At 43.4% G+C, this 25039-nt stretch overlaps 20 non-coding genes and 1 pseudogene across 20 annotated transcripts; all 21 read right to left on the reverse strand.

The window, feature by feature from the left end:
- Positions 1-900: 900 nt before the first annotated feature.
- On the reverse strand, positions 901-1019 carry LOC136756512 (5S ribosomal RNA). Its single transcript, XR_010818591.1, has one exon. It is a non-coding gene; the product is annotated as a 5S ribosomal RNA (ribosomal RNA).
- A 1055-nt stretch (positions 1020-2074) lies between these two features.
- Positions 2075-2193, reverse strand: LOC136757098 (5S ribosomal RNA). Its single transcript, XR_010819142.1, has one exon. It is a non-coding gene; the product is annotated as a 5S ribosomal RNA (ribosomal RNA).
- Positions 2194-3248: 1055 nt separating this feature from the next.
- On the reverse strand, positions 3249-3367 carry LOC136756867 (5S ribosomal RNA). The gene has a single exon (XR_010818922.1). It is a non-coding gene; the product is annotated as a 5S ribosomal RNA (ribosomal RNA).
- Positions 3368-4433: 1066 nt separating this feature from the next.
- Positions 4434-4552, reverse strand: LOC136757293 (5S ribosomal RNA). Its single transcript, XR_010819328.1, has one exon. It is a non-coding gene; the product is annotated as a 5S ribosomal RNA (ribosomal RNA).
- Positions 4553-5617: 1065 nt separating this feature from the next.
- On the reverse strand, positions 5618-5736 carry LOC136757066 (5S ribosomal RNA). The gene has a single exon (XR_010819112.1). It is a non-coding gene; the product is annotated as a 5S ribosomal RNA (ribosomal RNA).
- Positions 5737-6802: 1066 nt separating this feature from the next.
- Positions 6803-6921, reverse strand: LOC136757294 (5S ribosomal RNA). Its single transcript, XR_010819329.1, has one exon. It is a non-coding gene; the product is annotated as a 5S ribosomal RNA (ribosomal RNA).
- A 1065-nt stretch (positions 6922-7986) lies between these two features.
- LOC136757067 (5S ribosomal RNA) lies at positions 7987-8105 on the reverse strand. The gene has a single exon (XR_010819113.1). It is a non-coding gene; the product is annotated as a 5S ribosomal RNA (ribosomal RNA).
- A 1055-nt stretch (positions 8106-9160) lies between these two features.
- LOC136756011 (5S ribosomal RNA) lies at positions 9161-9279 on the reverse strand. Its single transcript, XR_010818118.1, has one exon. It is a non-coding gene; the product is annotated as a 5S ribosomal RNA (ribosomal RNA).
- A 1055-nt stretch (positions 9280-10334) lies between these two features.
- LOC136757546 (5S ribosomal RNA) lies at positions 10335-10453 on the reverse strand. Its single transcript, XR_010819542.1, has one exon. It is a non-coding gene; the product is annotated as a 5S ribosomal RNA (ribosomal RNA).
- A 1065-nt stretch (positions 10454-11518) lies between these two features.
- Positions 11519-11637, reverse strand: LOC136756943 (5S ribosomal RNA). The gene has a single exon (XR_010818994.1). It is a non-coding gene; the product is annotated as a 5S ribosomal RNA (ribosomal RNA).
- Positions 11638-12702: 1065 nt separating this feature from the next.
- On the reverse strand, positions 12703-12821 carry LOC136755950 (5S ribosomal RNA). Its single transcript, XR_010818057.1, has one exon. It is a non-coding gene; the product is annotated as a 5S ribosomal RNA (ribosomal RNA).
- Positions 12822-13887: 1066 nt separating this feature from the next.
- LOC136756336 (5S ribosomal RNA) lies at positions 13888-14006 on the reverse strand. Its single transcript, XR_010818426.1, has one exon. It is a non-coding gene; the product is annotated as a 5S ribosomal RNA (ribosomal RNA).
- A 1055-nt stretch (positions 14007-15061) lies between these two features.
- On the reverse strand, positions 15062-15180 carry LOC136757109 (5S ribosomal RNA). The gene has a single exon (XR_010819153.1). It is a non-coding gene; the product is annotated as a 5S ribosomal RNA (ribosomal RNA).
- A 1066-nt stretch (positions 15181-16246) lies between these two features.
- LOC136757121 (5S ribosomal RNA) lies at positions 16247-16365 on the reverse strand. The gene has a single exon (XR_010819164.1). It is a non-coding gene; the product is annotated as a 5S ribosomal RNA (ribosomal RNA).
- A 1055-nt stretch (positions 16366-17420) lies between these two features.
- LOC136757151 (5S ribosomal RNA) lies at positions 17421-17539 on the reverse strand. Its single transcript, XR_010819192.1, has one exon. It is a non-coding gene; the product is annotated as a 5S ribosomal RNA (ribosomal RNA).
- Positions 17540-18594: 1055 nt separating this feature from the next.
- LOC136756047 (5S ribosomal RNA) lies at positions 18595-18713 on the reverse strand. The gene has a single exon (XR_010818152.1). It is a non-coding gene; the product is annotated as a 5S ribosomal RNA (ribosomal RNA).
- Positions 18714-19768: 1055 nt separating this feature from the next.
- LOC136757472 (5S ribosomal RNA) lies at positions 19769-19886 on the reverse strand. Its single transcript, XR_010819492.1, has one exon. It is a non-coding gene; the product is annotated as a 5S ribosomal RNA (ribosomal RNA).
- A 1066-nt stretch (positions 19887-20952) lies between these two features.
- Positions 20953-21071, reverse strand: LOC136756136 (5S ribosomal RNA). Its single transcript, XR_010818239.1, has one exon. It is a non-coding gene; the product is annotated as a 5S ribosomal RNA (ribosomal RNA).
- A 1066-nt stretch (positions 21072-22137) lies between these two features.
- On the reverse strand, positions 22138-22256 carry LOC136755854 (5S ribosomal RNA). Its single transcript, XR_010817964.1, has one exon. It is a non-coding gene; the product is annotated as a 5S ribosomal RNA (ribosomal RNA).
- Positions 22257-23311: 1055 nt separating this feature from the next.
- On the reverse strand, positions 23312-23430 carry LOC136757044 (5S ribosomal RNA). The gene has a single exon (XR_010819092.1). It is a non-coding gene; the product is annotated as a 5S ribosomal RNA (ribosomal RNA).
- Positions 23431-24485: 1055 nt separating this feature from the next.
- LOC136757585 (uncharacterized) lies at positions 24486-24594 on the reverse strand (annotated as a pseudogene).
- Positions 24595-25039: the final 445 nt, after the last annotated feature.

The following is a 25039-nucleotide window of genomic DNA, read 5'->3' on the forward strand; positions in this document are numbered from 1 at the left end:
TGCGTTAGCTGGGGTGCCACACCAGACCGGAACTATATTTTACAAAACGAACACATTGTCTTGATAATACAGCTGTAATTGAGTGCCTGACACGCCAGTCAAGCGCAATCTTGAGAAGGTGTGCATTTCAGTAAGGATTTCAATTGACATGCAGTATGAAACTGAAAGGAGGTTGCATCACTATGATGCATAACATTGCATGTATTGTATTTTCAAGTGTGTGCATTCATCCTGTTGTCATTTTGTTTTGAAAGCAGAAGAATCATTCAACAGGTTGCTGAGACAAATGTAAACCAGTAAAACATATGAAGAGAAACAAACCTTGAATATAAGTTCAGTTGTTTAAACATTTGACAAACTATGGTGAGGGGGTAAGAAAACACACAAATCCAGCAGCTCCTGTATTTCAATACACCAGAACCCAATATTATTGGCGAGTCGGGGAGTCCATCATCACAGTTCGAGGGCAGGCATCATTTCAGTAATTTCATCCCGTTGCATTCACATCCGTGCCTTGAATGAGATTGAATGTGATCTTTGCTCTCAAGTATGTTCCCAAGTTTTACACTTTCGTGCTTTGCATGAATGGGAATGGAACCGTGTGTGTTGAATGAGGCTCCTTGTGAGCACTGAACTTTGTCCGGTGGAGTTCCTTTTTGTGTTGCTGTAATTGTGTCATTTCTCGATGAGAAAGATTAGGCAACATTTAGTCACTTCTAGCCATGATGCTCAATTTATTTACGAATGTACCCTAGTTACTAGGGACAGTTTACGTTGGAGAACAAGATCTATTGTATGCCTGTGTATTTGGGGAAGTCAAATCTGAAATAATGATGAAATTGTGTGTATCCAAAGTTAAAACTCGTGATTTGTCGCCCTCTGGTGTGTAAAAGATGCAAAAGCTAACAGCACCTGGTATTCCCAGGCGGTCTCCCATCCAAGTACTGACCAGGCCCGAGCCTGCTTAGCTTCCGAGATCTGACGAGATCGGGCGTATTCAGGCTAGTATGGCCGTAAGCCAGGGAGGCTGTCCCTGACGCTCTACTTAAAGGGAAGGCAATATCCGTTTCTGCCGTTCATACTTACAGTTGAACTGTCTCTCTACTCTAAAGTCCGGGACACACCAGCGCGCCGCAGACAGTCCCTGCTAACACGAAACGTTGTGGCAACGTTGTGCGTTAGCTGGGGTGCCAAACCAGACCGGAACTATATTTTACAAAACTAACACATTGTCTTGATAAAACAGCTGTAATTGAGTGCCTGACACGCCAGTCAAGCGCAATCTTGAGAAGGTGTGCATTTCAGTAAGGATTTCAATTGACATGCAGTATGAAACTGAAAGGAGGTTGCATCACTATAATGCATAACATTGCATGTATTGTATTTTCAAGTGTGTGCATTCATCCTGTTGTCATTTTGTTTTGAAAGCAGAAGAATCATTCAACAGGTTGCTGAGACAAATGTAAACCAGTAAAACATATGAAGAGAAACAAACCTTGAATATAAGTTCAGTTGTTTAAACATTTGACAAACTATGGTGAGGGGGTAAGAAAACACACAAATCCAGCAGCTCCTGTATTTCAATACACCAGAACCCAATATTATTGGCGAGTCGGGTAGTCCATCATCACAGTTCGAGGGCAGGCATCATTTCAGTAATTTCATCCCGTTGCATTCACATCCGTGCCTTGAATGAGATTGAATGTGATCTTTGCTCTCAAGTATGTTCCCAAGTTTTACACTTTCGTGCTTTGCATGAATGGGAATGGAACCGTGTGTGTTGAATGAGGCTCCTTGTGAGCACTGAACTTTGTCCGGTGGAGTTCCTTTTTGTGTTGCTGTAATTGTGTCATTTCTCGATGAGAAAGATTAGGCAACATTTAGTCACTTCTAGCCATGATGCTCAATTTATTTACGAATGTACCCTAGTTACTAGGGACCGTTTACATTGGAGAACAAGATCTATTGTATGCCTGTGTATTTGGGGAAGTCAAATCTGAAATAATGATGAAATTGCGTGTATCCAAAGTTAAAACTCGTGATTTGTCGCCCTCTGGTGTGTAAAAGATGCAAAAGCTTACAGCACCTGGTATTCCCAGGCGGTCTCCCATCCAAGTACTGACCAGGCCCGAGCCTGCTTAGCTTCCGAGATCGGACGAGATCGGGCGTATTCAGGCTAGTATGGCCGTAAGCCAGGGAGGCTGTCCCTGACGCTCTACTTAAAGGGAAGGCAATATCCGTTTCTGCCGTTCATACTTACAGTTGAACTGTCTCTCTACTCTAAAGTCCGGGACACACCAGCGCGCCGCAGACAGTCCCTGCTAACACGAAACGTTGTGGCAACGTTGTGCGTTAGCTGGGGTGCCACACCAGACCGGAACTATATTTTACAAAACGAACACATTGTCTTGATAATACAGCTGTAATTGAGTGCCTGACACGCCAGTCAAGTGCAATCTTGAGAAGGTGTGCATTTCAGTAAGGATTTCAATTGACATGCAGTATGAAACTGAAAGGAGGTTGCATCACTATGATGCATAACATTGCATGTATTGTATTTTCAAGTGTGTGCATTCATCCTGTTGTCATTTTGTTTTGAAAGCAGAAGAATCATTCAACAGGTTGCTGAGACAAATGTAAACCAGTAAAACATATGAAGAGAAACAAACCTTGAATATAAGTTCAGTTGTTTAAACATTTGACAAACTATGGTGAGGGGGTAAGAAAACACACAAATCCAGCAGCTCCTGTATTTCAATACACCAGAACCCAATATTATTGGCGAGTCGGGTAGTCCATCATCACAGTTCGAGGGCAGGCATCATTTCAGTAATTTCATCTTGTTGCATTCACATCCGTGCCTTGAATGAGATTGAATGTGATCTTTGCTCTCAAGTATGTTCCCAAGTTTTACACTTTCGTGCTTTGCATGAATGGGAATGGAACCGTGTGTGTTGAATGAGGCTCCTTGTGAGCACTGAACTTTGTCCGGTGGAGTTCCTTTTTGTGTTGCTGTGATTGTGTCATTTCTCGATGAGAAAGATTAGGCAACATTTAGTCACTTCTAGCCATGATGCTCAATTTATTTATGAATGTACCCTAGTTACTAGGGACCGTTTACATTGGAGAACAAGATCTATTGTATGCCTGTGTATTTGGGGAAGTCAAATCTGAAATAATGATGAAATTGCGTGTATCCAAAGTTAAAACTCGTGATATGTCGCCCTCTGGTGTGTAAAAGATGCAAAAGCTTACAGCACCTGGTATTCCCAGGCGGTCTCCCATCCAAGTACTGACCAGGCCCGAGCCTGCTTAGCTTCCGAGATCGGACGAGATTGGGCGTATTCAGGCTAGTATGGCCGTAAGCCAGGGAGGCTGTCCCTTACGCTCTACTTAAAGGGAAGGCAATATCCGTTTCTGCCGTTCATACTTACAGTTGAACTGTCTCTCTACTCTAAAGCCCGGGACACACCTGCGCGCCGCAGACAGTCCCTGCTAACACGCCACGTTGTGGCAGCGTTGTGGCAACGTTGTGCGTTAGCTGGGGTGCCACACCAGACCGGAACTATATATTACAAAACGAACACATTGTCTTGATAAAACAGCTGTAATTGAGTGCCTGACACGCCAGTCAAGCGCAATCTTGAGAAGGTGTGCATTTCAGTAAGGATTTCAATTGACATGCAGTATGAAACTGAAAGGAGGTTGCATCACTATGATGCATAACATTGCATGTATTGTATTTTCAAGTGTGTGCATTCATCCTGTTGTCATTTTGTTTTGAAAGCAGAAGAATCATTCAACAGGTTGCTGAGACAAATGTAAACCAGTAAAACATATGAAGAGAAACAAACCTTGAATATAAGTTCAGTTGTTTAAACATTTGACAAACTATGGTGAGGGGGTAAGAAAACACACAAATCCAGCAGCTCCTGTATTTCAATACACCAGAACCCAATATTATTGGCGAGTCGGGTAGTCCATCATCACAGTTCGAGGGCAGGCATCATTTCAGTAATTTCATCCCGTTGCATTCACATCCGTGCCTTGAATGAGATTGAATGTGATCTTTGCTCTCAAGTATGTTCCCAAGTTTTACACTTTCGTGCTTTGCATGAATGGGAATGGAACCGTGTGTGTTGAATGAGGCTCCTTGTGAGCACTGAACTTTGTCCGGTGGAGTTCCTTTTTGTGTTGCTGTAATTGTGTCATTTCTCGATGAGAAAGATTAGGCAACATTTAGTCACTTCTAGCCATGATGCTCAATTTATTTACGAATGTACCCTAGTTACTAGGGACCGTTTACGTTGGAGAACAAGATCTATTGTATGCCTGTGTATTTGGGGAAGTCAAATCTGAAATAATGATGAAATTGCGTGTATCCAAAGTTAAAACTCGTGATTTGTCGCCCTCTGGTGTGTAAAAGATGCAAAAGCTTACAGCACCTGGTATTCCCAGGCGGTCTCCCATCCAAGTACTGACCAGGAACGAGCCTGCTTAGCTTCCGAGATCGGACGAGATCGGGCGTATTCAGGCTAGTATGGCCGTAAGCCAGGAAGGCTGTCCCTGACGCTCTACTTAAAGGGAAGGCAATATCCGTTTCTGCCGTTCATACTTACAGTTGAACTGTCTCTCTACTCTAAAGCCCGGGACACACCAGCACGCCGCAGACAGTCCCTGCTAACACGCCACGTTGTGGCAACATTGTGGCAACGTTGTGCGTTAGCTGGGGTGCCACACCAGACCGGAACTATATATTACAAAACGAACACATTCTCTTGATAAAACAGCTGTAATTGAGTGCCTGACACGCCAGTCAAGCGCAATCTTGAGAAGGTGTGCATTTCAGTAAGGATTTCAATTGACATGCAGTATGAAACTGAAAGGAGGTTGCATCACTATGATGCATAACATTGCATGTATTGTATTTTCAAGTGTGTGCATTCATCCTGTTGTCATTTTGCTTTGAAAGCAGAAGAATCATTCAACAGGTTGCTGAGACAAATGTAAACCAGTAAAACATATGAAGAGAAACAAACCTTGAATATAAGTTCAGTTGTTTAAACATTTGACAAACTATGGTGAGGGGTAAGAAAACACACAAATCCAGCAGCTCCTGTATTTCAATACACCAGAACCCAATATTATTGGCGAGTCGGGTAGTCCATCATCACAGTTCGAGGGCAGGCATCATTTCAGTAATTTCATCCCGTTGCATTCACATCCGTGCCTTGAATGAGATTGAATGTGATCTTTGCTCTCAAGTATGTTCCCAAGTTTTACACTTTCGTGCTTTGCATGAATGGGAATGGAACCGTGTGTGTTGAATGAGGCTCCTTGTGAGCACTGAACTTTGTCCGGTGGAGTTCCTTTTTGTGTTGCTGTAATTGTGTCATTTCTCGATGAGAAAGATTAGGCAACATTTAGTCACTTCTAGCCATGATGCTCAATTTATTTACGAATGTACCCTAGTTACTAGGGACCGTTTACGTTGGAGAACAAGATCTATTTTATGCCTGTGTATTTGGGGAAGTCAAATCTGAAATAATGATGAAATTGCGTGTATCCAAAGTTAAAACTCGTGATTTGTCGCCCTCTGGTGTGTAAAAGATGCAAAAGCTTACAGCACCTGGTATTCCCAGGCGGTCTCCCATCCAAGTACTGACCAGGCCCGAGCCTGCTTAGCTTCCGAGATCGGACGATATCGGGCGTATTCAGGCTAGTATGGCCGTAAGCCAGGGAGGCTGTCCATGACGCTCTACTTAAAGGGAAGGCAATATCCGTTTCTGCTGCTCATACTTGCAGTTGAACTGTCTCTCTACTCTAAAGCCCGGGACACACCTGCGCGCCGCAGACAGTCCCTGCTAACACGCCACGTTGTGGCAGCGTTGTGGCAACGTTGTGCGTTAGCTGGGGTGCCACACCAGACCGGAACTATATATTACAAAACGAACACATTGTCTTGATAAAACAGCTGTAATTGAGTGCCTGACACGCCAGTCAAGCGCAATCTTGAGAAGGTGTGCATTTCAGTAAGGATTTCAATTGACATGCAGTATGAAACTGAAAGGAGGTTGCATCACTATGATGCATAACATTGCATGTATTGTATTTTCAAGTGTGTGCATTCATCCTGTTGTCATTTTGTTTTGAAAGCAGAAGAATCATTCAACAGGTTGCTGAGACAAATGTAAACCAGTAAAACATATGAAGAGAAACAAACCTTGAATATAAGTTCAGTTGTTTAAACATTTGACAAACTATGGTGAGGGGGTAAGAAAACACACAAATCCAGCAGCTCCTGTATTTCAATACACCAGAACCCAATATTATTGGCGAGTCGGGTAGTCCATCATCACAGTTCGAGGGCAGGCATCATTTCAGTAATTTCATCCCGTTGCATTCACATCCGTGCCTTGAATGAGATTGAATGTGATCTTTGCTCTCAAGTATGTTCCCAAGTTTTACACTTTCGTGCTTTGCATGAATGGGAATGGAACCGTGTGTGTTGAATGAGGCTCCTTGTGAGCACTGAACTTTGTCCGGTGGAGTTCCTTTTTGTGTTGCTGTAATTGTGTCATTTCTCGATGAGAAAGATTAGGCAACATTTAGTCACTTCTAGCCATGATGCTCAATTTATTTACGAATGTACCCTAGTTACTAGGGACCGTTTACGTTGGAGAACAAGATCTATTGTATGCCTGTGTATTTGGGGAAGTCAAATCTGAAATAATGATGAAATTGCGTGTATCCAAAGTTAAAACTCGTGATTTGTCGCCCTCTGGTGTGTAAAAGATGCAAAAGCTTACAGCACCTGGTATTCCCAGGCGGTCTCCCATCCAAGTACTGACCAGGAACGAGCCTGCTTAGCTTCCGAGATCGGACGAGATCGGGCGTATTCAGGCTAGTATGGCCGTAAGCCAGGAAGGCTGTCCCTGACGCTCTACTTAAAGGGAAGGCAATATCCGTTTCTGCCGTTCATACTTACAGTTGAACTGTCTCTCTACTCTAAAGCCCGGGACACACCAGCACGCCGCAGACAGTCCCTGCTAACACGCCACGTTGTGGCAACATTGTGGCAACGTTGTGCGTTAGCTGGGGTGCCACACCAGACCGGAACTATATATTACAAAACGAACACATTCTCTTGATAAAACAGCTGTAATTGAGTGCCTGACACGCCAGTCAAGCGCAATCTTGAGAAGGTGTGCATTTCAGTAAGGATTTCAATTGACATGCAGTATGAAACTGAAAGGAGGTTGCATCACTATGATGCATAACATTGCATGTATTGTATTTTCAAGTGTGTGCATTCATCCTGTTGTCATTTTGCTTTGAAAGCAGAAGAATCATTCAACAGGTTGCTGAGACAAATGTAAACCAGTAAAACATATGAAGAGAAACAAACCTTGAATATAAGTTCAGTTGTTTAAACATTTGACAAACTATGGTGAGGGGTAAGAAAACACACAAATCCAGCAGCTCCTGTATTTCAATACACCAGAACCCAATATTATTGGCGAGTCGGGTAGTCCATCATCACAGTTCGAGGGCAGGCATCATTTCAGTAATTTCATCCCGTTGCATTCACATCCGTGCCTTGAATGAGATTGAATGTGATCTTTGCTCTCAAGTATGTTCCCAAGTTTTACACTTTCGTGCTTTGCATGAATGGGAATGGAACCGTGTGTGTTGAATGAGGCTCCTTGTGAGCACTGAACTTTGTCCGGTGGAGTTCCTTTTTGTGTTGCTGTAATTGTGTCATTTCTCGATGAGAAAGATTAGGCAACATTTAGTCACTTCTAGCCATGATGCTCAATTTATTTACGAATGTACCCTAGTTACTAGGGACCGTTTACGTTGGAGAACAAGATCTATTTTATGCCTGTGTATTTGGGGAAGTCAAATCTGAAATAATGATGAAATTGCGTGTATCCAAAGTTAAAACTCGTGATTTGTCGCCCTCTGGTGTGTAAAAGATGCAAAAGCTTACAGCACCTGGTATTCCCAGGCGGTCTCCCATCCAAGTACTGACCAGGCCCGAGCCTGCTTAGCTTCCGAGATCGGACGATATCGGGCGTATTCAGGCTAGTATGGCCGTAAGCCAGGGAGGCTGTCCGTGATGCTCTACTTAAAGGGAAGGCAATATCCGTTTCTGCTGCTCATACTTGCAGTTGAACTGTCTCTCTACTCTAAAGTCCGGGACACACCAGCGCGCCGCAGACAGTCCCTGCTAACACGCCACGTTGTGGCAACGTTGTGCGTTAGCTGGGGTGCCACACCAGACCGGAACTATATATTACAAAACGAACACATTGTCTTGATAAAACAGCTGTAATTGAGTGCCTGACACGCCAGTCAAGCGCAATCTTGAGAAGGTGTGCATTTCAGTAAGGATTTCAATTGACATGCAGTATGAAACTGAAAGGAGGTTGCATCACTATGATGCATAACATTGCATGTATTGTATTTTCAAGTGTGTGCATTCATCCTGTTGTCATTTTGTTTTGAAAGCAGAAGAATCATTCAACAGGTTGCTGAGACAAATGTAAACCAGTAAAACATATGAAGAGAAACAAACCTTGAATATAAGTTCAGTTGTTTAAACATTTGACAAACTATGGTGAGGGGGTAAGAAAACACACAAATCCAGCAGCTCCTGTATTTCAATACACCAGAACCCAATATTATTGGCGAGTCGGGTAGTCCATCATCACAGTTCGAGGGCAGGCATCATTTCAGTAATTTCATCCCGTTGCATTCACATCCGTGCCTTGAATGAGATTGAATGTGATCTTTGCTCTCAAGTATGTTCCCAAGTTTTACACTTTCGTACTTTGCATGAATGGGAATGGAACCGTGTGTGTTGAATGAGGCTCCTTGTGAGCACTGAACTTTGTCCGGTGGAGTTCCTTTTTGTGTTGCTGTAATTGTGTCATTTCTTGATGAGAAAGATTAGGCAACATTTAGTCAATTCTAGCCATGATGCTCAAATTATTTACGAATGTACCCTAGTTACTAGGGACCGTTTACGTTGGAGAACAAGATCTATTGTATGCCTGTGTATTTGGGGAAGTCAAATCTGAAATAATGATGAAATTGCGTGTATCCAAAGTTAAAACTCGTGATTTGTCGCCCTCTGGTGTGTAAAAGATGCAAAAGCTTACAGCACCTGGTATTCCCAGGCAGTCTCCCATCCAAGTACTGACCAGGCCCGAGCCTGCTTAACTTCCGAGATCGGACGAGATCGGGCGTATTCAGGCTAGTATGGCCGTAAGCCAGGGAGGCTGTCCCTGACGCTCTACTTAAAGGGAAGGCAATATCCGTTTCTGCCGTTCATACTTACAGTTGAACTGTCTCTCTACTCTAAAGCCCGGGACACACCAGCGCGCCGCAGACAGTCCCTGCTAACACGAAACGTTGTGGCAACGTTGTGCGTTAGCTGGGGTGCCACACCAGACCGGAACTATATTTTACAAAACGAACACATTGTCTTGATAATACAGCTGTAATTGAGTGCCTGACACGCCAGTCAAGCGCAATCTTGAGAAGGTGTGCATTTCAGTAAGGATTTCAATTGACATGCAGTATGAAACTGAAAGGAGGTTGCATCACTATGATGCATAACATTGCATGTATTGTATTTTCAAGTGTGTGCATTCATCCTGTTGTCATTTTGTTTTGAAAGCAGAAGAATCATTCAACAGGTTGCTGAGACAAATGTAAACCAGTAAAACATATGAAGAGAAACAAACCTTGAATATAAGTTCAGTTGTTTAAACATTTGACAAACTATGGTGAGGGGGTAAGAAAACACACAAATCCAGCAGCTCCTGTATTTCAATACACCAGAACCCAATATTATTGGCGAGTCGGGTAGTCCATCATCACAGTTCGAGGGCAGGCATCATTTCAGTAATTTCATCCCGTTGCATTCACATCCGTGCCTTGAATGAGATTGAATGTGATCTTTGCTCTCAAGTATGTTCCCAAGTTTTACACTTTCGTGCTTTGCATGAATGGGAATGGAACCGTGTGTGTTGAATGAGGCTCCTTGTGAGCACTGAACTTTGTCCGGTGGAGTTCCTTTTTGTGTTGCTGTAATTGTGTCATTTCTTGATGAGAAAGATTAGGCAACATTTAGTCACTTCTAGCCATGATGCTCAATTTATTTACGAATGTACCCTAGTTACTAGGGACCGTTTACGTTGGAGAACAAAATGTATTGTATGCCTGTGTATTTGGGGAAGTCAAATCTGAAATAATGATGAAATTGTGTGTATCCAAAGTTAAAAATCGTGATTTGTCACCCTCTGGTGTGTCAAAGGTGCAAAAGCTTAAAGCACCTGGTATTCCCAGGCGGTCTCCTATTCAAGTACTGACCAGGCCCGAGCCTGTTTTGCTTCCGAGATCGGACGAGATCGGGCGTATTCAGGCTAGTATGGCCGTAAGCAAGTGAGACTTTCCCTGACGCTCTACTTAAAGGGAAGGCAATATCCGTTTCTGCCGTTCATACTTACAGTTGAACTGTCTCTCTACTCTAAAGCCCGGGACATACCAGCGTGTCGCAGAAAGTCCCTGCTAACACGCCACGTTGTGGCAACGTTGTGGCAAAGTTGTGCATTAGCTGGGGTGCCACACCAGACCGGAACTATATTTTACAAAACGATCACATTGTCTTGATAAAACAGCTGTAATTGAGTGCCTGACACGCCAGTCAAGCGCAATCTTGAGAAGGTGTGCATTTCAGTAAGGATATCAATTGACATGCAGTATGAAACTGAAAGGAGGTTGCATCACTATGATGCATAACATTGCATGTATTGTATTTTCAAGTGTGTGCATTCATCCTGTTGTCATTTTGTTTTGAAAGCAGAAGAATCATTCAACAGGTTGCTGAGACAAATGTAAACCAGTAAAACATATGAAGAGAAACAAACCTTGAATATAAGTTCAGTTGTTTAAACATTTGACAAACTATGGTGAGGGGGTAAGAAAACACACAAATCCAGCAGCTCCTGTATTTCAATACACCAGAACCCAATATTATTGGCGAGTCGGGTAGTCCATCATCACAGTTCGAGGGCAGGCATCATTTCAGTAATTTCATCCCGATGCATTCACATCCGTGCCTTGAATGAGATTGAATGTGATCTTTGCTCTCAAGTATGTTCCCAAGTTTTACACTTTCGTGCTTTGCATGAATTGGAATGGAACCATGTGTGTTGAATGAGGCTCCTTGTGAGCACTGAACTTTGTCCGGTGGAGTTCTTTTTGTGTTGCTGTAATTGTGTCATTTCTCGATGAGAAAGATTAGGCAACATTTAGTCACTTCTAGCCATGATGCTCAATTTATTGACGAATGTACCCTAGTTACTAGGGACCGTTTACGTTGGAGAACAAGATCTATTGTATGCCTGTGTTTTTGGGGAAGTAAAACCTGAAATAATGATGAAATTGTGTGTATCCAAAGTTAAAACTCGTGATTTGTCGCCCTCTGGTGTGTAAAAGGTGCAAAAGCTTACAGCACCTGGTATTCCCAGGCGGTCTCCCATCCAAGTACTCACCAGGCCCAAGCCTGCTTGGCTTCCGAGATCGGACGAGATCGGGCGTATTCAGGCTAGTATGGCCGTGAGCCAGGGAGGCTGTCCCTGACGCTCTACTTAAAGGGAAGGCAATATCCGTTTCTGCCGATCATACTTACAGTTGAACTGTCTCTCTACTCTAAAGCCCGGGACACACCAGTGCGCCGCAGACAGTCCCTGCTAACACGCCACGTTGTGGCAACATTGTGGCAACGTTGTGCGTTAGCTGGGGTGCCACACCAGACCGGAACTATATTTTACAAAACGAACACATTGTCTTGATAAAACAGCTGTAATTGAGTGCCTGACACGCCAGTCAAGCGCAATCTTGAGAAGGTGTGCATTTCAGTAAGGATTTCAATTGACATGCAGTATGAAACTGAAAGGAGGTTGCATCACTATGATGCATAACATTGCATGTATTGTATTTTCAAGTGTGTGCATTCATCCTGTTGTCATTTTGTTTTGAAAGCAGAAGAATCATTCAACAGGTTGCTGAGACAAATGTAAACCAGTAAAACATATGAAGAGAAACAAACCTTGAATATAAGTTCAGTTGTTTAAACATTTGACAAACTATGGTGAGGGGGTAAGAAAACACACAAATCCAGCAGCTCCTGTATTTCAATACACCAGAACCCAATATTATTGGCGAGTCGGGTAGTCCATCATCACAGTTCGAGGGCAGGCATCATTTCAGTAATTTCATCCCGTTGCATTCACATCCGTGCCTTGAATGAGATTGAATGTGATCTTTGCTCTCAAGTATGTTCCCAAGTTTTACACTTTCGTGCTTTGCATGAATGGGAATGGAACCGTGTGTGTTGAATGAGGCTCCTTGTGAGCACTGAACTTTGTCCGGTGGAGTTCTTTTTGTGTTGCTGTAATTGTGTCATTTCTCGATGAGAAAGATTAGGCAACATTTAGTCACTTCTAGCCATGATGCTCAATTTATTTACGAATGTACCCTAGTTACTAGGGACCATTTACGTTGGAGAACAAGATCTATTGTATGCCTGTGTATTTGGGGAAGTAAAACCTGAAATAATGATGAAATTGTCTGTATCCCAAGTTAAAACTCGTGATTTGTCGCCCTCTGGTGTGTAAAAGGTGCAAAAGCTTACAGCACCTGGTATTCCCAGGCGGTCTCCCATCCAAGTACTGACCAGGCCCAAGCCTGCTTGGCTTCCGAGATCGGACGAGATCGGGCGTATTCAGGCTAGTATGGCCGTAAGCCAGGGAGGCTGTCCCTGACGCTTTACTTAAAGGGAAGGCAATATCCGTTTCTGCCGATCATACTTACAGTTGAACTGTCTCTCTACTCTAAAGCCCGGGACACACCAGTGCGCCGCAGACAGTCCCTGCTAACACGCCACGTTGTGGCAACGTTGTGGCAACGTTGTGCGTTAGCTGGGGTGCCACACCAGACCGGAACTATATTTTACAAAACGAACACATTGTCTTGATAATACAGCTGTAATTGAGTGCCTGACACGCCAGTCAAGCGCAATCTTGAGAAGGTGTGCATTTCAGTAAGGATTTCAATTGACATGCAGTATGAAACTGAAAGGAGGTTGCATCACTATGATGCATAACATTGCATGTATTGTATTTTCAAGTGTGTGCATTCATCCTGTTGTCATTTTGTTTTGAAAGCAGAAGAATCATTCAACAGGTTGCTGAGACAAATGTAAACCAGTAAAACATATGAAGAGAAACAAACCTTGAATATAAGTTCAGTTGTTTAAACATTTGACAAACTATGGTGAGGGGGTAAGAAAACACACAAATCCAGCAGCTCCTGTATTTCAATACACCAGAACCCAATATTATTGGCGAGTCGGGTAGTCCATCATCACAGTTCGAGGGCAGGCATCATTTCAGTAATTTCATCCCGTTGCATTCACATCCGTGCCTTGAATGAGATTGAATGTGATCTTTGCTCTCAAGTATGTTCCCAAGTTTTACACTTTCGTGCTTTGCATGAATGGGAATGGAACCGTGTGTGTTGAATGAGGCTCCTTGTGAGCACTGAACTTTGTCCGGTGGAGTTCCTTTTTGTGTTGCTGTAATTGTGTCATTTCTCGATGAGAAAGATTAGGCAACATTTAGTCACTTCTAGCCATGATGCTCAATTTATTTACGAATGTACCCTAGTTACTAGGGACCGTTTACGTTGGAGAACAAGATCTATTGTATGCCTGTGTATTTGGGGAAGTAAAATCTGAAATAATGATGAAATTGCGTGTATCCAAAGTTAAAACTCGTGATTTGTCGCCCTCTGGTGTGTAAAAGGTGCAAAAGCTTACAGCACCTGGTATTCCCAGGCGGTCTCCCATCCAAGTACTGACCAGGCCCGAGCCCGCTTGGCTTCCGAGATCTGATGAGATCGGGCGTATTCAGGCTAGTATGGCCGTAAGCCAGGGAGGCTGTCCCTGACGCTCTACTTAAAGGGAAGGCAATATCCGTTTCTGCCGTTCATACTTACAGTTGAACTGTCTCTCTACTCTAAAGCCCGGGACACACCAGCGCACCGCAGACAGTCCCTGCTAACATGCCACGTTGTGGCAACGTTGTGCGTTAGCTGGGGTGCCACACCAGACCGGAACTATATTTTACAAAACGAACACATTGTCTTGATAATACAGCTGTAATTGTGTGCCTGACACGCCAGTCAAGCGCAATCTTGAGAAGGTGTGCATTTCAGTAAGGATTTCAATTGACATGCAGTATGAAACTGAAAGGAGGTTGCATCACTATGATGCATAACATTGCATGTATTGTATTTTCAAGTGTGTGCATTCATCCTGTTGTCATTTTGTTTTGAAAGCAGAAGAATCATTCAACAGGTTGCTGAGACAAATGTAAACCAGTAAAACATATGAAGAGAAACAAACCTTGAATATAAGTTCAGTTGTTTAAACATTTGACAAACTATGGTGAGGGGGTAAGAAAACACACAAATCCAGCAGCTCCTGTATTTCAATACACCAGAACCCAATATTATTGGCGAGTCGGGTAGTCCATCATCACAGTTCGAGGGCAGGCATCATTTCAGTAATTTCATCCCGTTGCATTCACATCCGTGCCTTGAATGAGATTGAATGTGATCTTTGCTCTCAAGTATGTTCCCAAGTTTTACACTTTCGTGCTTTGCATGAATGGGAATGGAACCGTGTGTGTTGAATGAGGCTCCTTGTGAGCACTGAACTTTGTCCGGTGGAGTTCCTTTTTGTGTTGCTGTAATTGTGTCATTTCTCGATGAGAAAGATTAGGCAACATTTAGTCACTTCTAGCCATGATGCTCAATTTATTTACGAATGTACCCTAGTTACTAGGGACCGTTTACGTTGGAGAACAAGATCTATTGTATGCCTGTGTATTTGGGGAAGTCAAATCTGAAATAATGATGAAATTGCGTGTATCCAAAGTTAAAACTCGTGATTTGTCGCCCTCTGGCGTGTAAAAGATGCAAAAGCTTACAGCACCTGGTATTCCCAGGCGGTCTCCCATCCAAGTACTGACCAGGCCCGAGCCTGCTTAGCTTCCGAGATCGGACGAGATCGGGCGTATTCAGGCTAGTATGGCCGTAAGCCAGGTAGGCTGTCCCTGACGCTCTACTTAAAGGGAAGGCAATATCCGTTTCTGCCGTTCATACTTACAGTTGAACTGTCTCTCTACTCTAAAGCCCGGGACACACCAGTGCGCCGCAGACAGTCCCTGCTAACATGCCACGTTGTGGCAACATTGTGGCAACGTTGTGCGTTAGCTGGGGTGCCACACCAGACCGGAACTATATATTACAAAACGAACACATTGTCTTGATAAAACAGCTGTAATTTAGTGCCTGACACGCCAGTCAAGCGCAATCTTGAGAAGGTGTGCATTTCAGTAAGGATTTCAATTGACATGCAGTATGAAACTGAAAGGAGGTTGCATCACTATGATGCATAACATTGCATGTATTGTATTTTCAAGTGTGTGCATTCATCCTGTTGTCATTTTGTTTTGAAAGCAGAAGAATCATTCAACAGGTTGCTGAGACAAATGTAAACCAGTAAAACATATGAAGAGAAACAAACCTTGAATATAAGTTCAGTTGTTTAAACATTTGAGAAAGTATGGTGAGGGGGTAAGAAAACATACAAATCCAGCAGCTCCTGTATTTCAATACACCAGAACCCAATATTATTGGCGAGTCGGGTAGTCCATCATCACAGTTCGAGGGCAGGCATCATTTCAGTAATTTCATCCCGTTGCATTCACATCCGTGCCTTGAATGAGATTGAATGTGATCTTTGCTCTCAAGTATGTTCCAAAGTTTTACACTTTCGTGCTTTGCATGAATGGGAATGGAACCGTTTGTGTTGAATGAGGCTCCTTGTGAGCACTGAACTTTGTCCGGTGGAGTTCCTTTTTGTGTTGCTGTAATTGTGTCATTTCTCGATGAGATAGATTAGGCAACATTTAGTCACTTCTAGCCATGATGCTCAATTTATTTACGAATGTACCCTAGTTACTAGGGACCGTTTACGTTGGAGAACAAGATCTATTGTATGCCTGTGTATTTGGGGAAGTCAAATCTGAAATAATGATGAAATTGCGTGTATCCAAAGTTAAAACTCGTGATTTGTCGCCCTCTGGTGTGTAAAAGATGCAAAAGCTTACAGCACCTGGTATTCCCAGGCGGTCTCCCATCCAAGTACTGACCAGGCCCGAGCCTGCTTAGCTTCCGAGATCGGACGAGATCGGGCGTATTCAGGCTAGTATGGCCGTAAGCCAGGGAGGCTATCCCTGACGCTCTACTTAAAGGGAAGGCAATATCCGTTTCTGCCGCTCATACTTGCAGTTGAACTGTCTCTCTACTCTAAAGTCCGGGACACACCAGCGCGCCGCAGACAGTCCCTGCTAACACGAAACGTTGTGGCAACGTTGTGCGTTAGCTGGGGTGCCACACCAGACCGGAACTATATATTACAAAACGAACACATTGTCTTGATAAAACAGCTGTAATTGAGTGCCTGACACGCCAGTCAAGCGCAATCTTGAGAAGGTGTGCATTTCAGTAAGGATTTCAATTGACATGCAGTATGAAACTGAAAGGAGGTTGCATCACTATGATGCATAACATTGCATGTATTGTATTTTCAAGTGTGTGCATTCATCCTGTTGTCATTTTGTTTTGAAAGCAGAAGAATCATTCAACAGGTTGCTGAGACAAATGTAAACCAGTAAAACATATGAAGAGAAACAAACCTTGAATATAAGTTCAGTTGTTTAAACATTTGACAAACTATGGTGAGGGGGTAAGAAAACACACACATCCAGCAGCTCCTGTATTTCAATACACCAGAAGCCAATATTATTGGCGAGTCGGGTAGTCCATCATCACAGTTCGAGGGCAGGCATCATTTCAGTTATTTCATCCCGTTGCATTCACATCCGTGCCTTGAATGAGATTGAATGTGATCTTTGCTCTCAAGTATGTTCCCAAGTTTTACACTTTCGTGCTTTGCATGAATGGGAATGGAACCGTGTGTGTTGAATGAGGCTCCTTGTGAGCACTGAACTTTGTCCGGTGGAGTTCCTTTTTGTGTTGCTGTAATTGTGTCATTTCTCGATGAGATAGATTAGGCAACATTTAGTCACTTCTAGCCATGATGCTGAATTTATTTACGAATGTACCCTAGTTTCTAGGGACCGTTTACGTTGGAGAACAAGATCTATTGTATGCCTGTGTATTTGGGGAAGTCAAATCTGAAATAATGATGAAATTGCGTGTATCCAAAGTTAAAACTCGTGATTTGTCGCCCTCTGGTGTGTAAAAGATGAAAAAGCTTACAGCACCTGGTATTCCCAGGCGGTCTCCCATCCAAGTACTAACCAGGCCCGAGCCTGCTTAGCTTCCGAGATCGGACGAGATCGGGCGTATTCAGGCTAGTATGGCCGTAAGCCAGGGAGGCTGTCCTTGACCCTCTACTTAAAGGGAAGGCAATATCCGTTTCTGCCGCTCATACTTGCAGTTGAACTGTCTCTCTACTCTAAAGTCCGGGACACACCAGCACGCTGCAGACAGTCCCTGCTAACACGAAACGTTGTGGCAACGTTGTGCGTTAGCTGGGGTGCCACACCAGACCGGAACTATATTTTACAAAACGAACACATTGTCTTGATAATACAGCTGTAATTGAGTGCCTGACACGCCAGTCAAGCGCAATCTTGAGAAGGTGTGCATTTCAGTAAGGATTTCAATTGACATGCAGTATGAAACTGAAAGGAGGTTGCATCACTATGATGCATAACATTGCATGTATTGTATTTTCAAGTGTGTGCATTCATCCTGTTGTCATTTTGTTTTGAAAGCAGAAGAATCATTCAACAGGTTGCTGAGACAAATGTAAACCAGTAAAACATATGAAGAGAAACAAACCTTGAATATAAGTTCAGTTGTTTAAACATTTGACAAACTATGGTGAGGGGGTAAGAAAACACACAAATCCAGCAGCTCCTGTATTTCAATACACCAGAACCCAATATTATTGGCGAGTCGGGTAGTCCATCATCACAGTTCGAGAGCAGGCATCATTTCAGTAATTTCATCCCGTTGCATTCACATCCGTGCCTTGAATGAGATTGAATATGATCTTTGCTCTCAAGTATGTTCCCAAGTTTTACACTTTCGTGCTTTGCATGAATGGGAATGGAACCGTGTGTGTTGAATGAGGCTCCTTGTGAGCACTGAACTTTGTCCGGTGGAGTTCCTTTTTGTGTTGCTGTAATTGTGTCATTTCTCGATGAGAAAGATTAGGCAACATTTAGTCACTTCTAGCCATGATGCTCAATTTATTTACGAATGTACCCTAGTTACTAGGGACCGTTTACGTTGGAGAACAAGATCTATTGTATGCCTGTGTATTTGGGGAAGTCAAATCTGAAATAATGATGAAATTGCGTGTATCCAAAGTTAAAACTCGTGATTTGTCGCCCTCTGGTGTGTAAAAGATGCAAAAGCTTACAGCACCTGGTATTCCCAGGCGGTCTACCATCCAAGTACTGACCAGGCCCGAGCCTGCTTAGCTTCCGAGATCGGATGAGATCGGGCGTATTCAGGCTAGTATGGCCGTAAGCCAGGGAGGCTGTCCTTGACCCTCTACTTAAAGGGAAGGCAATATCCGTTTCTGCCGCTCATACTTGCAGTTGAACTGTCTCTCTACTCTAAAGTCCGGGACACACCAGCACGCTGCAGACAGTCCCTGCTAACACGAAACGTTGTGGCAACGTTGTGCGTTAGCTGGGGTGCCACACCAGACCGGAACTATATATTACAAAACGAACACATTGTCTTGATAAAACAGCTGTAATTGAGTGCCTGACACGCCAGTCAAGCGCAATCTTGAGAAGGTGTGCATTTCAGTAAGGATTTCAATTGACATGCAGTATGAAACTGAAAGGAGGTTGCATCACTATGATGCATAACATTGCATGTATTGTATTTTCAAGTGTGTGCATTCATCCTGTTGTCATTTTGTTTTGAAAGCAGAAGAATCATTCAACAGGTTGCTGAGACAAATGTAAACCAGTAAAACATATGAAGAGAAACAAACCTTGAATATAAGTTCAGTTGTTTAAACATTTGACAAACTATGGTGAGGGGGTAAGAAAACACACAAATCCAGCAGCTCCTGTATTTCAATACACCAGAACCCAATATTATTGGCGAGTCGGGTAGTCCATCATCACAGTTCGAGGGCAGGCATCATTTCAGTAATTTCATCCCGTTGCATTCACATCCGTGCCTTGAATGAGATTGAATGTGATCTTTGCTCTCAAGTATGTTCCCAAGTTTTACACTTTCGTGCTTTGCATGAATGGGAATGGAACCGTGTGTGTTGAATGAGGCTCCTTGTGAGCACTGAACTTTGTCCGGTGGAGTTCCTTTTTGTGTTGCTGTAATTGTGTCATTTCTCGATGAGAAAGATTAGGCAACATTTAGTCACTTCTAGCCATGATGCTCAATTTATTTACGAATGTACCCTAGTTACTAGGGACCGTTTACGTTGGAGAACAAGATCTATTGTATGCCTGTGTATTTGGGGAAGTCAAATCTGAAATAATGATGAAATTGCGTGTATCCAAAGTTAAAAATCGTGATTTGTCGCCCTCTGGTGTGTAAAAGATGCAAAAGCTTGCAGCACCTGGTATTCCCAGGCGGTCTCCCATCCAAGTACTGACCAGGCCCGAGCCTGCTTAGCTTCCGAGATCGGACGAGATCGGGCGTATTCAGGCTAGTAGGCCGTAAGCCAGGGAGGCTGTCCCTGACGCTCTACTTAAAGGGAAGGCAATATCCGTTTCTGCCGTTCATACTTACAGTTGAACTGTCTCTCTACTCTAAAGCCCGGGACACACCAGCGCGCCGCAGACAGTCCCTGCTAACACGCCACGTTGTGGCAACATTGTGGCAACGTTGTGCGTTAGCTGGGGTGCCACACCAGACCGGAACTATATATTACAAAACGAACACATTGTCTTGATAAAACAGCTGTAATTGAGTGCCTGACACGCCAGTCAAGCGCAATCTTGAGAAGGTGTGCATTTCAGTAAGGATTTCAATTGACATGCAGTATGAAACTGAAAGGAGGTTGCATCACTATGATGCATAACATTGCATGTATTGTATTTTCAAGTGTGTGCATTCATCCTGTTGTCATTTTGTTTTGAAAGCAGAAGAATCATTCAACAGGTTGCTGAGACAAATGTAAACCAGTAAAACATATGAAGAGAAACAAACCTTGAATATAAGTTCAGTTGTTTAAACATTTGACAAACTATGGTGAGGGGGTAAGAAAACACACAAATCCAGCAGCTCCTGTATTTCAATACACCAGAACCCAATATTATTGGCGAGTCGGGTAGTCCATCATCACAGTTCGAGGGCAGGCATCATTTCAGTAATTTCATCCCGTTGCATTCACATCCGTGCCTTGAATGAGATTGAATGTGATCTTTGCTCTCAAGTATGTTCCCAAGTTTTACACTTTCGTGCTTTGCATGAATGGGAATGGAACCGTGTGTGTTGAATGAGGCTCCTTGTGAGCACTGAACTTTGTCCGGTGGAGTTCCTTTTTGTGTTGCTGTAATTGTGTCATTTCTCGATGAGAAAGATTAGGCAACATTTAGTCACTTCTAGCCATGATGCTCAATTTATTTACGAATGTACCCTAGTTACTAGGGACCGTTTACGTTGGAGAACAAGATCTATTGTATGCCTGTGTATTTGGGGAAGTAAAATCTGAAATAATGATGAAATTGCGTGTATCCAAAGTTAAAACTCGTGATTTGTCGCCCTCTGGTGTGTAAAAGATGCAAAAGCTTACAGCACCTGGTATTCCCAGGCGGTCTCCCATCCAAGTACTGACCAGGCCCGAGCCTGCTTGGCTTCCGAGATCGGACGAGATCGGGCGTATTCAGGCTAGTATGGCCGTAAGCCAGGGAGGCTGTCCCTGACGCTCTACTTAAAGGGAAGGCAATATCCGTTTCTGCCGTTCATACTTACAGTTGAACTGTCTCTCTACTCTAAAGCCCGGGACACACCAGCGTGCCGCAGACAGTCCCTGCTAACACGCCACGTTGTGGCAACATTGTGGCAACGTTGTGCGTTAGCTGGGGTGCCACACCAGACCGGAACTATATTTTACAAAACGAACACATTGTCTTGATAAAACAGCTGTAATTGAGTGCCTGACACGCCAGTCAAGCGCAATCTTGAGAAGGTGTGCATTTCAGTAAGGATTTCAATTGACATGCAGTATGAAACTGAAAGGAGGTTGCATCACTATGATGCATAACATTGCATGTATTATATTTTCAAGTGTGTGCATTCATCCTGTTGTCATTTTGTTTTGAAAGCAGAAGAATCATTCAACAGGTTGCTGAGACAAATGTAAACCAGTAAAACATATGAAGAGAAACAAACCTTGAATATAAGTTCAGTTGTTTAAACATTTGACAAACTATGGTGAGGGGGTAAGAAAACACACAAATCCAGCAGCTCCTGTATTTCAATACACCAGAAGCCAATATTATTGGCGAGTCGGGTAGTCCATCATCACAGTTCGAGGGCAGGCATCATTTCAGTAATTTCATCCCGTTGCATTCACATCCGTGCCTTGATTGAGATTGAATGTGATCTTTGCTCTCAAGTATGTTCCCAAGTTTTACACTTTCGTGCTTTGCATGAATGGGAATGGAACCGTGTGTGTTGAATGAGGCTCCTTGTGAGCACTGAACTTTGTCCGGTGGAGTTCCTTTTTGTGTTGCTGTAATTGTGTCATTTCTCGATGAGAAAGATTAGGCAACATTTAGTCACTTCTAGCCATGATGCTCAATTTATTTACGAATGTACCCTAGTTACTAGGGACCGTTTACGTTGGAGAACAAGATCTATTGTATGCCTGTGTATTTGGGGAAGTCAAATCTGAAATAATGATGAAATTGCGTGTATCCAAAGTTAAAACTCGTGATTTGTCGCCCTCTGGTGTGTAAAAGATGCAAAAGCTTACAGCACCTGGTATTCCCAGGCGGTCTCCCATCCAAGTACTAACCAGGCCCGAGCCTGCTTAGCTTCCGAGATCGGATGAGATCGGGCGTATTCAGGCTAGTATGGCCGTAAGCCAGGGAGGCTGTCCTTGACCCTCTACTTAAAGGGAAGGCAATATCCGTTTCTGCCGCTCATACTTGCAGTTGAACTGTCTCTCTACTCTAAAGTCCGGGACACACCAGCACGCTGCAGACAGTCCCTGCTAACACGAAACGTTGTGGCAACGTTGTGCGTTTGCTGGGGTGCCACACCAGACCGGAACTATATTTTACAAAACGAACACATTGTCTTGATAATACAGCTGTAATTGAGTGCCTGACACGCCAGTCAAGCGCAATCTTGAGAAGGTGTGCATTTCAGTAAGGATTTCAATTGACATGCAGTATGAAACTGAAAGGAGGTTGCATCACTATGATGCATAACATTGCATGTATTGTATTTTCAAGTGTGTGCATTCATCCTGTTGTCATTTTGTTTTGAAAGCAGAAGAATCATTCAACAGGTTGCTGAGACAAATGTAAACCAGTAAAACATATGAAGAGAAACAAACCTTGAATATAAGTTCAGTTGTTTAAACATTTGACAAACTATGGTGAGGGGGTAAGAAAACACACAAATCCAGCAGCTCCTGTATTTCAATACACCAGAACCCAATATTATTGGCGAGTCGGGTAGTCCATCATCACAGTTCGAGGGCAGGCATCATTTCAGTAATTTCATCCCGTTGCATTCACATCCGTGCCTTGAATGAGATTGAATGTGATCTTTGCTCTCAAGTATGTTCCCAAGTTTTACACTTTCGTGCTTTGCATGAATGGGAATGGAACCGTGTGTGGTGAATGAGGCTCCTTGTGAGCACTGAACTTTGTCCGGTGGAGTTCCTTTTTGTGTTGCTGTAATTGTGTCATTTCTCGATGAGAAAGATTAGGCAACATTTAGTCACTTCTAGCCATGATGCTCAATTTATTTACGAATGTACCCTAGTTACTAGGGACCGTTTACGTTGGAGAACAAGATCTATTGTATGCCTGTGTATTTGGGGAAGTCAAATCTGAAATAATGATGAAATTGCGTGTATCCAAAGTTAAAACTCGTGATTTGTCGCCCTCTGGTGTGTAAAAGATGCAAAAGCTTACAGCACCTGGTATTCCCAGGCGGTCTCCCATCCAAGTACTGACCAGGCGCGAGCCTGCTTAGCTTCCGAGATCGGACGAGATCGGGCGTATTCAGGCTAGTATGGCCGTAAGCCAGGGAGGCTGTCCCTGACGCTCTACTTAAAGGGAAGGCAATATCCGTTTCTGCCGCTCATACTTGCAGTTGAACTGTCTCTCTACTCTAAAGTCCGGGACACACCAGCGCGCCGCAGACAGTCCCTGCTAACACGAAACGTTGTGGCAACGTTGTGCGTTAGCTGGGGTGCCACACCAGACCGGAACTATATATTACAAAACGAACACATTGTCTTGATAAAACAGCTGTAATTGAGTGCCTGACACGCCAGTCAAGCGCAATCTTGAGAAGGTGTGCATTTCAGTAAGGATTTCAATTGACATGCAGTATGAAACTGAAAGGAGGTTGCATCACTATGATGCATAACATTGCATGTATTGTATTTTCAAGTGTGTGCATTCATCCTGTTGTCATTTTGTTTTGAAAGCAGAAGAATCATTCAACAGGTTGCTGAGACAAATGTAAACCAGTAAAACATATGAAGAGAAACAAACCTTGAATATAAGTTCAGTTGTTTAAACATTTGACAAACTATGGTGAGGGGGTAAGAAAACACACAAATCCAGCAGCTCCTGTATTTCAATACACCAGAACCCAATATTATTGGCGAGTCGGGTAGTCCATCATCACAGTTCGAGGGCAGGCATCATTTCAGTAATTTCATCCCGTTGCATTCACATCCGTGCCTTGAATGAGATTGAATGTGATCTTTGCTCTCAAGTATGTTCCCAAGTTTTACACTTTCGTGCTTTGCATGAATGGGAATGGAACCGTGTGTGTTGAATGAGGCTCCTTGTGAGCACTGAACTTTGTCCGGTGGAGTTCCTTTTTGTGTTGCTGTAATTGTGTCATTTCTCGATGAGAAAGATTAGGCAACATTTAGTCACTTCTAGCCATGATGCTCAATTTATTTACGAATGTACCCTAGTTACTAGGGACCGTTTACGTTGGAGAACAAGATCTATTGTATGCCTGTGTATTTGGGGAAGTCAAATCTGAAATAATGATGAAATTGCGTGTATCCAAAGTTAAAACTCGTGATTTGTCGCCCTCTGGTGTGTAAAAGATGCAAAAGCTTACAGCACCTGGTATTCCCAGGCGGTCTCCCATCCAAGTACTGACCAGGCCCGAGCCTGCTTAGCTTCCGAGATCGGGCGTATTCAGGCTAGTATGGCCGTAAGCCAGGGAGGCTGTCCCTGACGCTCTACTTAAAGGGAAGGCAATATCCGTTTCTGCCGCTCATACTTGCAAATGAACTGTCTCTCTACTCTAAAGTCCGGGACACACCAGCGCGCCGCAGACAGTCCCTGCTAACACGAAACTTTGTGGCAACGTTGTGGCAACGTTGTGCGTTAGCTGGGGTGCCACACCAGACCGGAACTATATTTTACAAAACGAACACATTGTCTTGATAAAACAGCTGTAATTGAGTGCCTGACACGCCAGTCAAGCGCAATCTTGAGAAGGTGTGCATTTCAGTAAGGATTTCAATTGACATGCAGTATGAAACTGAAAGGAGGTTGCATCACTATGATGCATAACATTGCATGTATTGTATTTTCAAGTGTGTGCATTCATCCTGTTGTCATTTTGTTTTGAAAGCAGAAGAATCATTCAACAGGTTGCT

The sequence above is a fragment of the Amia ocellicauda genome, chromosome 8 (genome assembly GCF_036373705.1).
Source record: "Amia ocellicauda isolate fAmiCal2 chromosome 8, fAmiCal2.hap1, whole genome shotgun sequence".
NCBI lineage: Eukaryota > Metazoa > Chordata > Actinopteri > Amiiformes > Amiidae > Amia > Amia ocellicauda.